At 38.0% G+C, this 12,413-nt stretch overlaps 1 long non-coding RNA gene across 1 annotated transcript; it reads left to right on the top strand.

Annotated features, from left to right (window-relative positions):
• Window positions 1-4,584: 4,584 nt before the first annotated feature.
• Window positions 4,585-7,653, top strand: LOC121394629. The gene is made up of 2 exons (XR_005961860.1): window positions 4,585-4,695; window positions 7,276-7,653. It is a non-coding gene; the product is annotated as an uncharacterized LOC121394629 (long non-coding RNA).
• Window positions 7,654-12,413: the final 4,760 nt, after the last annotated feature.

The following is a 12,413-nucleotide window of genomic DNA, read 5'->3' as shown; positions in this document are numbered from 1 at the left end:
GGCTGAATCCTGCTGAAAAAGGCTGAATCCCGAACCGAATCCTGGATTCGGTGCATCCCTACAAGAGACTTTAGTTTACATGAGATGCTGTGTAAAAACATAATGGATAAAATGTCTTTTTAGAGCTTTTCTTCCACCTGGTTGTTTCTTCAAATCTATGCTCTTCGTTTTCCGAAGTTGCCTCATGAGTAAACTTCGGGCCACTTCGGAAAAAGAAGCGCTCCTAGTGCCATCCCACCGGTGATTTACATTCTAGCCGGCGGGAGGCAGTTCAGGGAGATTAGTCGCCCGAAGAATAGGAGATTAGTTGCTGGGTGACTAATCTCCCCGAATCTGAGCACGTGCCCTTACCCTAAGAGTGAGAGTTATAAAACAGTTACGATGTAATAACGTGATAGTAAATAGTCTTTCAAATCAAATTTACATGTAAGACTTATGGAAATGGCATACAGTGTACTGGGTAATTTCAGGCACTGTGTCCATCATTTTTAGATGATCAGAAGTCAGTAACAAATCACTTCAGATAAGAGATCATGTATTTTAGAAAATGGGTGTATGTTAGATTATTAGTGATGGGCGAATAAATTGGTCAGACGCAAATTTGTGGCGAATTTCTGCGTTTCGGGCAAAGGGAATTAATTCTTGAAGCTGTGGTGACAATTGTCAGGCGAAAAATCCAGAGCGTCAAAAAAAAAATATTCGTGCGCCCACTGACTTTAATGTATTTGGACCAAATAGTCACGCCTATAAAACTTGTCGCTCGGGGGCAAAATTGACGTGCAATATAATTATTTTGACGCTCATTAATTTCAATGCGTTTCGTGAATTTTTTGCCGTTTCATGAAACGCGACAGATCTGCCCATCACTGAAGATTATCTAACAAATTATCATTTGTGATACTGTGTGCAAGGTCCTGTATATATAATAACATGTCACAGGCAGTTAATCACTTATAGTGTTTATTAGTTTTAAAAAAAATGTCAGCATATCACATGGCAGTGTCCTCTTTCTGTCGGCATACCCCTTGCTAACCACACCCTCCTGATGAGTTTTGCATCATTGGGCACTTGATCAGAGGTGGTGTGACTGGATTAGCTCATATCTTTTTTTATACCTATCTTATTATATATATTACCATTCAGGGTGCCCTGTTGTATCCCATTTTGCCCATTGTTTGGGACCAAATAATTTTAGATGTGCTCGATTAGTCATGGATTTTACTTGATAGGCAGATTGTTGTTTTATTAATGCTACCAGTACAAAATGTTAATGGGGGCCCCAAGGTAACAGTCCCAGTGGGCCCAGGACCCCCAGTCCGTTACTGAACGCTCCCTCTTGCGCCAGACTTGCCTTCGCCACCTCAGACCAGGTGAAGTGCAATAGAGTAGATAGGGATTGCTTCTAAAAAAAAGTTGAAATTTTTTCTAAGTTCCAAAACACACTGGCGTCTTTTACTTTTTTTAGGGTGATAGGCTGAAAAAAAATGGTAAATTTTTTTTGGGGGTACCCTCCTTCCCCCCCTACATTTCCTAAAATATGGCACCTAAACTATACACTGGGCACATGTATAGGGCCAAAATAACAACTCTATTTTATCTTATGAAGCTTTCCCAGGCTTGTGAAGTGTAATGTATTGCTGCTACATATACTGTACATCCATTGTACTTTAACTTGGTGCCTAATGCAAATTAGGCTTCGCTAGCGTAACTTCGCCTGGCAAAAGTGCGGCGAAGCCTGCGCTAGCGCAACTCCGCAGGTTAGTGAATTTGCCCCATAGATAGAGAAACCAAGAACCTCATGCGTCTAGTTGACACCTTTTAGAATCCCTAGACCAGGGATCCCCAACCTTTTTACCCGTGGGGAGGCAAAACCGGCATGAAAAAAATTCCACGAGGGTGCAAAATAAGGGCTGTGATTGGGTATTTCATAGCCACTTTGTGGACTGGCAGCCTACAGGAGCCACTATGTGGCAGTACATGTGATTTTTATGCATCTAAACTTCAAGCAAAAAATTGAAAATAAGCACCTGCTTGAGGCCAGTAACATCCAAGGGATCAGAGAACAACAGGTTGCCTGTGAGCCACATGTTGGGGATCACTGCCCTAGAGCATAGAACCTTCACCATGATCCAATGTTTCCAGCACCCCAGAAGAGAAGCATTATTCTAATGACAGTGTGCCTTTAATAGAGTGTCACACAATGTACAATAGGGGCCGCGCATTCAAGCAAAATCACTCACTACACAAAGGTTTGAGGCAAATGATTTATTGCATTAAAACAAGTACCGTGTAACCCAAAGTGAGAGAGGAGAAGAGAATTATTCCTGTGTTCATGTCTTGTGACTGGGTGCACCACCAATCCCAGTCCCCCTCAGCTAGCTGCCACATGTAACTGCATTATTACATCACATTACACAAATACCAATTGTATGTGCTTCTGCCCGGGTTACTTTGTAGACTCAATAAGGCAATAATCTGCATTAAAACTACATGTTTCATGTACGGTACAGCATGGAGAAATGACATTTCATTTCACAAATAACAAGGACATCCATCCAGCTGTATCTGAACTACACCTCCCACCATCTCAAGAACAAGAACTCTGTCAACTTGTATTTCAATTTGGAGGTGCAATGGTATAACTGTGCCAGAAAGTGAATCTGCCTTCAATACAAATAGATGCCAATTTCCAACTGAATGGGCATAAAAAATACAAATGTGGATGAGGCCAAAGCGAGAGGCCTTCAGGTTGAACATCCCAGTCGTATGGCTTGCACAGCATGATGGCCAGTGTTTAATAAGTAGTCCAGCTAAATCTTGTATATAAACTGTATATAATGTATATAAAACATTGTGGATCCCCCCACCCATGTTCCATGAGGACATGCTTCTAAAGTGAAAAAGAGAAGAATCTGAATATAATAATCCCAGTTATTTTCATTTGTACAGCATGTTAGATTACAGATTTCACATCATAGATTATCTCAGTGATTTCAAACAGACATAGGTGCCCATTTAAGAAAGGGTTAGAAACAGAGCCGGACTGGGAGCAAAAAGCAGCCCGGGCAAAAAACAAACAAAGCAGGCCCACATGTAAACACACACACAAAGAGACACACAAACACAGAGAGACACACATACACACAGACACAAACACACACAGAGACACACAAACACAGAGACACACACAACACACAGACACAAACACACACAGAGACACACACACACAGAGACACACAAACACACAGAGAGACACACACACACACAAAGACACACACAGATACAGACACAGAGACACACAAACACAGAGACAAACACACACACACACACAGACAAAAAAAACACAGATAGACACACACACACAGAGAGACACACACACACAGACACACACACACACACAGAGAGACACACACACAAAGACACAAACACAGAGAGACACAAACACACACACACAGAAACACAGACAGACACAGAGACACACAAACACAGAGAGACACACACAGACACCCCTACCTCCCCCTACCTCTCCTAGGAGCTTCATGAAACAGCACGGGACCTCTCTGACACCTCCCAACCGTCCATCTGGCAATCACCTTTGCCTTTCCCTGAGTGATCTTAGGAGGAGGAACAACGCAGCGTGTGTGTGAAGGAGAAGCACAGCGTGCATGTAAGTCAGTCTCTACCCCTGCCCAGACGCCGCAAATCAGAAGCGGCCCATTTCAAAGGTAAATGGAGCGGCCATTCGGGAAATTGCCCGAACTGACAGATTGTCAGTCCGGGCCTGGTTAGAAATAGGGTAACAGTTTCCCTTTATTTAAAGCCATAGCACAAATCCTTTGTACTTTTTTACCTTGGTTGGTTGCTGCAATTCTCAGTGTGGCCGTCAGTCCTTCCACACAAGCCACAAACACTGTGAGCAAGCCCTGAAGTTCTGCAGTCCCATTGCTCTGATGTAGTTGCACTGCAAATGCAGCTCTGTGTTTTTAAGCAGCTGCAGCTTTCAATGCAACTTTGAGGAGCTTTTCTTTAATAAAGGAGCCTTATATATTGTTTCAAAGGTGTCTATTAAATGGTTAATGCAGTGTCCGCTCATATCTACAAAATTGGTGCAGGTGCAAAGCTGAAAGCAATCTCTCCTCTCCTAGAATGAAGTGCAAGAGTTGCTGCTCTCTCTCTGTATAGCTCTGCATTCACTAGCACTAAATATAAGAGGGACGGAGATTTGTGTCACATTCAGAAGTAGCAAGCTGGGGGTGCCAGGGAGCTATGGCAGGTGGCAAATACAAGGTCCCCCATGTGTCTGACAGCTGACTGGCAGCAACTCTTCATTGCCTGTGGCTCTAAGCTCCATAGCCTCCTGCAGTTGCCCCTAACCAAGGTATGTCCAAAGACGGGCCCGGGGCCAATTGCAGCCCACTTTCAAATTTACACTGGCCCTCAGCTTCCATCATGAAATTAATAATAATGTGGCCCCCCCAACACTGTGCAATCAGGAATCGCATAGCCTTAGCAGCAGGTCAGGACTGAGAATTAAAATAGGCCCTGGCATTTATGTTAGAAAATAGCTTCTTTGCAGTGAATATTGTGTGCTTCTCTCATACAGCAGTACAGTGTTGGCTTTGAAGTCATTACAGTGTCGACTACAGGAGACCCTGGGCCCTCTGGTTTCCAGAAAAAGAGCAGCGGTGACTACAGGTAACACCAATCCTTCCCCCCTTTATATATGCAAATAATTCCAATCAGTTGGATACTTGATACCTATAGGGCACCCCCACTTTGGATCTAACATTGAGTCAAGTTCCCTTCAGCTCATAAGAACGTACCAGATATAAGAAAACACTGCTGTATCAGTCCCTGTCATGATTTCAAGCAGAACCTTACAATACCTAATGTACAGATTAGGGATTCGGTTCGGGATTCGGCCAGGATTCTGCCTTTTTCAGCAGGATTCGGATTCGGCTGAATCCTTCTGCCTGGCTGAACCGAATCAGAATCCTAATTTGCATATGCAAATTAGGGATGGGGAGGAAATTGCGTGACTCTTTGTCACAAAACAAGGGAGTAAAAAAATATCCCCTTCCCACCCTAATTTGCATATGCAAATTCGGGGTCGGTATTCGGCCGAATCTTTCACAAAGGATTCGGGGGTTTGGCCGAATCCAAAATAGTGGATTTGGTGCATCCCTAGTACAGATGTTACCCAATATATACTTCAGCACCCTTCACATGCGTCAGCTTTATCTTTTATACTAAATAATGTGCACCTGCTTCTGAAACCATTTAAATGATGCAGCCCTCTAAATTGGTATGATAAGTCAGGATATGAGCGCTCAGCTAGAATGCTTATTGGCTGTCCTTTATACTCCTCTAAGACCAGAATGGCAGAACAAGCGATAATTGTGGGATAAGTTCTTATTTACTGGTCATTGATTGGTTTTGCTTTTGTCACTTACATTTTCCATTTATGTAATTAATTAAATAAAATCAACACACCAGGGGACATTGCTACCATGTTGCCTAAAAACATGGCCTGAGGGATATGAGAGACGCAACACCCACAATAAATCAGCTGATGAGTTGTTTTAGCTTTGTATGGGCAGAGCCTTACAATCCCACACATATAGTGAGATGGTTGCACCACATGGTCATTAATATTGAAATTAAATGCAGGTGCCTGGCCAGTGCTGGGCCAATCCAACTGGGCGCCACCACGCTCCCCCTGCCATGCTCGTGTGAGCGACGGAGGGGAGATTGCCAGAGGGGAGGGGAAAAGCCGAAGGGGAGAGGGATGGAAGGGAATGGAGAGGTTGCATGAACATGGACTAGAGGTCGGCTGAACAGACACCTGCCCAGTGCCCGTCTGTAATGGGAACTCGTGTGTTTGTGAGGACCTGCCCAATTGGTACGATTGATCCAACCGGACCTCGAGTTCTTTCTCTGGAATCCCATGGAAGTGGATGTACATTTTATTTCCATTATTTGCTTCATGAAATGATTCCTGAGACTTAAGTGACGGCTTCATACCATTTGGGCATCTGCTCAGTATATCTACCCGAGGGTAATCCCTAACTCTCAGCAAGTGCATCAAAGAAAGTGTGGCTTGAAAACAGTCTGTGATTAAGCCATACAGGCCAAAAGCATTTGAGTCTGAGCAGTAAAGTGTTGGGCCGTATTTAGTGATTCCCTGCTACTTTATCACTGATATCATGTGCTGAGTCATGTCTCCCCAAGATACAGCTTCTGGGCCAAGGCACCCCATCCTCTGTGTGGATCTGGTGAAAGTCACCCTTTTTATCATTTAGAGAACTGTAAATGTATTATCTGCTGCTTATAAAATACCTTCAATATGGAATTATTAAAAGTTTCATTGTCAAGTGCAAAATTAATTTATATGCACAGCATGTGGAACGTTAATATAACACCAGGGCCAGTATTGTACTTTTTACTGCCAAGGAGGCAGCACCCATGTTCCCCCTCCAATTCTCTTCCCAGGTATCTGTCCTCTTGCAGACATGTACAGAAAGGTGGGGGTTACAGGTATGGGACCCGTTATGCAAAAAGCTCCAAATTATAGAGACTGTCTCCCATAGGGGACATATTTATCAAAAAATTAAGTTAGAGATCGCCACAGTCCTCTAGAGTGAAATTCCGCCACATTAATTTGTATGGGAAAGATCATCCTTTGATAAATACGCCTTTCAAAATCCCATAGAAATTAATGGAAAGTGGCAGAATTTCACTCTAGAGGACTGTGGCGACCTCTAACTTTACTCTTTGATAAATATACCCCATAGACTCCATTTTATCCAAAAAATTTAATTTTTTATAAATGACTTCCTTTTTCTCTGTAATAATAAAACTGTACCATGTACTTGCTCCTAACTAATATACAAGTAATCCTTAATGGGGGCAAAACAATCCTACTGTGTTTAATTAATGTTAAATGATTTTCTAGTACGGGGCACGGAGATCCAAATTATGGCAAGATGTGTTATCCAGAAAACTCCAGGTCCCGAGCATTCTGGATAACAGGTCCCATACCTGTACTAGTGTACAGTGTGCTCCTGCCAAGCTAATGATCCTGTGTAAGACTGAGCCACTAGTACACTATAAATCACTATAAATCAAACACTGATGTAGGAAATCATGTTTGTTAGCAACTATTAAAGTTAAATAGGTTATCCTTTAAATGCTTTTTTAGGGTTAAAAACCCACCATATAATACAGTCATTATTTTTGAGGTTATTTATTGTTATTTTCATGTCTCTCTTCCAGGTGTGGTTTCTGCTACATGGAACTGGAGAATATCCCGGCTGGTGTCTATAACATTATAACTACTACATTTCTGCCTGCCCAGGAGGGACCCTTCTTTTTAGACTTCAACACCGCATTAGCCATTAAGGTGACCCAACTCCAGTGACCCGGGAATTAAAATCCGTTCTTCCAAGTGACAAAGATTTGCAAGCAGATTCCCAGTTCAAAGAGGCATGAAAGATCCTGCATTTCCCTGATGTGACATTGTGCATCTCCAGTACGGCTCACAGTCTTGTACAATCAGAATCTTCAAGGGAGTTGGGTACCACAGACAGCCCAAATGTAACTTGTACTTGAATCTTGTTTCAAAGGATAGTGCTATAAAACATATTTTTTCAACACCGTGCAGTGTTTTTTTTTTTAACGTACTGTATATATGTGTATATCTATATATCACCTTGTAGCAATAGGAACCGCCTGACAAACTGACACAAGAACCTGCTTTAATAAATGTGTCAGTTCATTAAAATCATCCTGATGTTTGGAATATCCGGGGAGAGCAATTGTAGTAGCTTAAAACAGAAAAAACTCTCAATGTCTTTATTATATAGACTATGGGGGCGAGTGCAGAGGATTTCTTCTATTTGCCAAGATAAGGAATTAGTTGGGCTTGAGATGTTGGCAGTTTTGAAGAAGAGGAATGGCAGCCTAACGTAGCAGATAAGCAAATAGAATTCCTGGGGGATGCCCCCCATTGGTTTTTACCTTTCCTTCTCCCTAAACAGTTGACAGCAATTCTGTTCACTTCAGTTTAAAACAAGGCGAGGGAGGGGTTAATTGAGTCGGCCAGCCTAAAGGGGCAGAGAAATGGTGCAAGCCGGAGGCAATGTATAATGATTTGCTCTCAGTTTGTGGATACGTTCATATCTACATAAAAAAATAGGTAGTTCTATTATTCTTATTTATGCAGCTTTTCTACATAAGCCCAACTGAATGAATTCATGTTTCCCCATTTTCCCATCTGTCAGCATAAGGGCTCTTACAGACGAGCGTTTTTACCTGCGCTCCCCTGCATTCCGTTTTTCTGCGTTCAGCCGCAGGGGAGCGCAGGAATAGACGCATTACATTTTTTCCAATGGGGCTGTACTCACACAGGCGCGTGTAGGAGCCGAACGCAGGTTGAGATGCAACATGCTGCATTTTTCCTGCGTTCGGCGCCTGTGTGAGTACAGCCCCATTGGAAAAAATGTAATGCGTCTATTCCTGCGCTCCCCTGCGGCTGAACGCAGAAAAACGGAATGCAGGGGAGCGCAGGTAAAAACGCTCGTCTGTAAGAGCCTTATGCTGACAGATGGGAAAATGGGGAAACATGAATTCATTCAATTGGGCTTATGTAGAAAAGCTGCAAAAACAACATTATAGATTTTTTTAAGGAAAGGTATTTAAGAATTCCAATAATACAAAACAGACATCTTGTCACTTGCAATGAAAAACTTTATTTGGCTGCAGAAAAACACAATGAAGACAAAGACAGCAGCAGTGGAAGTCATCATATTCCAATTAACTAAATTCCCCTGGAGTTATTAATTAGTAGTAGAAACATCATTCAGTTATATGAGTAATGAATTAATTGTGGAAAACATCATTCAGTTTACGAGTTATTAATTAGTAGTGAAACATAATTTACTTATCGAGTTATTAATTAGTAGTGTAAAAATTAAGGTAACAGGTTAATAATTAGTGGAAACATCATTCAGTTAACAAGTTATTAATTAGTAGTCAAATTTTTTTATTGCTTATTAGTGGTCGACATCATTAAGTTAACGAGTTATAAATTAGTAGTGAAAACATCATTCAGTTATTGCGTTATTAATTAGTAGTGCAAACATCATTAGTTAACAAGTTAATAATTAGTAGTGTTAATGAGTTATTAATTAGTTGTGGAAAACATCATTCAGTTAAGTTATTAATTAGTAGCAGAAAGCATTCAGTTAACGAGTTCATTAGTAGTGCAAACATTCAAGTTTAATGGATTATTAATTAGTGATAGACACTTAATTACGTTAACAAGTTATTAATAAGTTGTGGAAACAAAATTCAGTAACGACGTATTAAATAGTAGAAAACATCATTCTATTAACGAGTTTTTAATTAGTAGTGGAAACATCATTCAGTTATTGAGTTATAAATTAGTAGTGGAACATTTCAGTTAACGAGTTATTAATTAATAGTGAAAAACATTTGCTTATCCAGTTATTAATTAGTAGTGAAACATCTTTAAGTTAACAAGCTAATAATTAGAGGAAACATCATTCAGTTAATGAGTTGTTAATTAGTAGTGCAAACAATATTCAGTTAACAAGTTATTAATTAGTAGTGGAAACGTCATTCAGTTAAGACGTTAATTAGTAGTGCAAACATTTAGTTAATGAGTTAATTATTAATAGACAATTAAGTTAACACGTTATTAATTAGTAGTGGAAACATAATTCAGTTATTGATTATTAATTTGTAGCGGAAACATTCAGTTTACAAGTTATTAAATAGTAGTGGAAAAAAATCAGTTAACAAGTTATTTATTATTAGTCGAAACATTGATATGGGTTATTAGTGGTCGAAATATCCTTCAGTAAACGGATTTTAATTAGTAGTGAAAAACATCATTCTTTTATCATGTTATTTATTAGCAGTGCAAACATTCAGTTAACGAGTTATTAATTTGTTGTGGAAAACATCAGTTAACGAGCTAGTACTTAATTAGTAGTGGAAACATGTTCAGTAACGAGTTATTAATTAGTAGTAGACAATTAACTTAAGTTATTAATTAGTAGTGTAAAACATCATTCAGTAAACAAGCTATTATTGGTAGTAGACAATACGTTAAGTTATTAATTAGTAGTGGAGAGAAATAACTTCAGTTAATGATTTATTAATTAATGTTAAAAACTACTTCTTTTATTCAAGTTATTTATTAGCAGTGGAGAAATAATTCAGTTAGATGATTATTAATTAATAGTTAAAAAATCTTCTTTTATCAAGTTATTATTAGCAGTGCAAACATCTTCATTTAAAGAGTTATATATTAGTAGTAGACAATGAAGTTAACGAGTTTTTAATTACTACTGCAAACAATCATTCAGTTAATGAGTTATTAATTTGTTGTTGGAAAACATCAGTAAAGGAGTTATTAATTAGTAGTGAAAACATCGTTCTTTTATCAAGTTATTTATTAGCAATGCAAACATCATTCAGTTAACGAGTTGTTAATTAGTAGTGAAAAGCATCATTCATTTATCGAGTTATGAATTAGCAGTGCAAACATCATTCAGTTAACGAATAATTAATAGTTGGAAAAATCATTCAGTTAACGAGTTAATTAGTAGTGCAAACATCATTCAGTTAACGAGTTATTAATTAGTAGTAGACAATTAAGTTAACAAGTTATTAATTAGTAGTGCAAAAATAATTCAGTTAACGATTTATTAATTAGTAGTGAAAAACATCATTCTTTTATCAAGATATTCATTAGCAGTGCAAACATCATTCAGTTAACGAGTTATTAATTAGTAGTGGAAACATTCAGTTAACGAGTTATTAATTAGTAATAGACAATTAGGTTAACGAGTTTTTAATTAGTACTGCAAACATCATTCAGTTAACGATTTATTAATTGGTAGTGGAAACATTCAGTTAGCAATGTATTAATTAGTAGTCGAAACATTGATGAGAGTTATTAGTGGTCGAAACATCATTCAGTTAACGATTTATTAATTAGTAGTGAAAAGCATCAATCTTTATCGAGTTATTAATTAGCAGTGCAAACATCATTCAGTGAACAAGTTTTTAATTAGCAGTGGAAAACATCATTTAGTTAACGATTTATTAATTAGTAGGGAAATGCATCATTCTTTATCGAGTTATTAATAAGCAGTGCAAATATCATTCAGTTAACGAGTTATTAATTAGTTGTGCAAAACATTATTCAGTTAACGAGTTAATTAGTAGTGGAAAACATCATTCATTTATCAAGTTATTAATTAGCAGTGCAAACATCATTCAGTTAACGAGTTATTAATTAGTTGTAGAAAACATCATTCTTTTATCAAGTTATGTATTAGCAGTGCAAACATGATTCAGTTAACGAGATATTAATTAGCAGTGCAAACATCATTCAGTTAACAAGTTATTAATTGGTAGTGGAAAACATCATTTAGTTAACGAGTTATTAATTAGTAGTGGAAAACATCATTCATTTATCAAGTAATTAATTAGCAGTGCAAACATCACTCAGTTAACGAGTTATTAATTGGTAGTGGAAAACATCATTCAGTTAACGAGTTATTAATTAGTAGTGGAAACCATCATTCATTTATCAAGTTATTAATTAGAAGTGCAAACATCATTCAGTTAACGAGTTATTAATTAGTTGTGCGAAACATCATTTAGTTAACGAGTTATTAATTAGTAGTGGAAACATTCAGTTATTCATCAGTCAGTTAACGAGTTATCAATTAGTAGTGGAAACATCATTCAGTTAACAGTTATAAATTGGTTGTTGAAAACAATCATTTAGTTAACGAGTTTATTAATTAGTAAGTGGAAACGTCATCATTTATCAGTTATTAATTAGCAGTGCAAACATCATTCAGTTAAGGAGTTATTTAATTGGTAGTGAAAAACATCAGTCAGTTAACGAGTTACAATTAGTAGTGAAACCATTCAGTTACCAATTCATTAATTAGGCTAGTCGAAACAATTGATATGAACGTTATTAGTGGATCGAAAAATCATTCAGTTAACTATTTATTAATTAGTAAGTGGAAAACATCATCATTATACAAAGTTATTAATTAGCAGTGCAAACATCATTTCAGTTAACGATTATTACATTAGTAGTGGAAAAACATCATTCATTTATCAAAGTTATTAATTAGCAGTGCAAAAACATATTCAGATTAACGAGTTATTAATTGGTAGTGGAAAAACATTCATTTTGTTTAACGAGTTATTTAATTAGTAGTGGAAAACATCATTCATTTATCAGTTATTAAATTAGCAGTGCAAAACATTCAGTTAACGAGTTATTAAATTGGTAGTTGAAAACTCATTTAGTTTTGACAAGTTATCTGATAGTAGTTGGAAAACAATCATCTTTATCA

The sequence above is a fragment of the Xenopus laevis genome, chromosome 6L (assembly GCF_017654675.1).
Source record: "Xenopus laevis strain J_2021 chromosome 6L, Xenopus_laevis_v10.1, whole genome shotgun sequence".
In the NCBI taxonomy this organism is placed as follows: domain Eukaryota; kingdom Metazoa; phylum Chordata; class Amphibia; order Anura; family Pipidae; genus Xenopus; species Xenopus laevis.
This window is presented reverse-complemented; position numbering and strand designations above follow the sequence as displayed.